Genomic DNA, 842 nt, shown 5'->3' with positions numbered 1-842 from the left:
ATCTGAACAATTATTTTCTTATCAATTTTAAAACACTCTCCTTCCTCTGTGTGTAGCAGACACTTGCTGTTCTCAGCTTCTTGGCATTCATTGCCTTTTCCCATGGCAACAGTAACTTAGTTTTCATTGTCTCAGGAGAAGGCAACTTCATCCCTAGTTCTAGGGATGGGCCCTGACTGACTGAAGCCCAGTTCATTCTCCTGACCACAAGGATTAAGTTTCATGAACCAAAATGGGCTTAAGAAAAACCAGGATATGTCTTCCAGGGATTTCTAGAAAAGAAGAATCCTTGTTTTTCTTCAGAATTTATCTGGAGAGATATGTTGTCTTTCTCTGGATGATATGGGATGCAGACGTGAGGCCTGATAGTGCTGCAGCCATTTTGCTACAATGAGAAATATGAAGTCTGAAGTCAAACTTGATATAAGGAAGAGGATTGCAGAGAAATGGAGCTGGAGCAAACTGCACCTGAAATTGTCATTCCTTGTGGATCTAAACTGAGTGAATCTAAAAATGTCTGCTCTAAAAATTACTCATTCTATACAGAGAAGATTAGCATGGCCCCTGCACAAGGATGACATGCAAATTCGTGAAGCGTTCCATATTTTAGAATAAATAAATAAATAAAAATTACTCATTCTAGACTATTTACATCAGAATCTCCTGGGTGTGAGTGATTTTTAAGACTCTATACCATTCTGATGGAGAACCATGTTGAGAACCACCATCTTAAACAGAGGAGGATGGCTGTCGTTTGTCTCCTAATTAAGCACTTACAGAAGCCTTTATATTATCCCAATAAAAAAAAAATTCCCTTTCACATGTCAAATGAAATCCTTGAC

The 842-nt window shown here is 38.2% G+C and overlaps 1 pseudogene; it reads left to right on the top strand.

Moving 5' to 3' along the window:
- The first annotated feature begins 537 nt into the window (after positions 1-537).
- Positions 538-609, top strand: LOC140695749 (U6 spliceosomal RNA; annotated as a pseudogene).
- Positions 610-842: the final 233 nt, after the last annotated feature.

Source organism: Vicugna pacos, chromosome 3 (genome assembly GCF_048564905.1).
Source record: "Vicugna pacos chromosome 3, VicPac4, whole genome shotgun sequence".
Classification (NCBI taxonomy): Eukaryota; Metazoa; Chordata; class Mammalia; order Artiodactyla; family Camelidae; genus Vicugna; species Vicugna pacos.
This window is presented reverse-complemented; position numbering and strand designations above follow the sequence as displayed.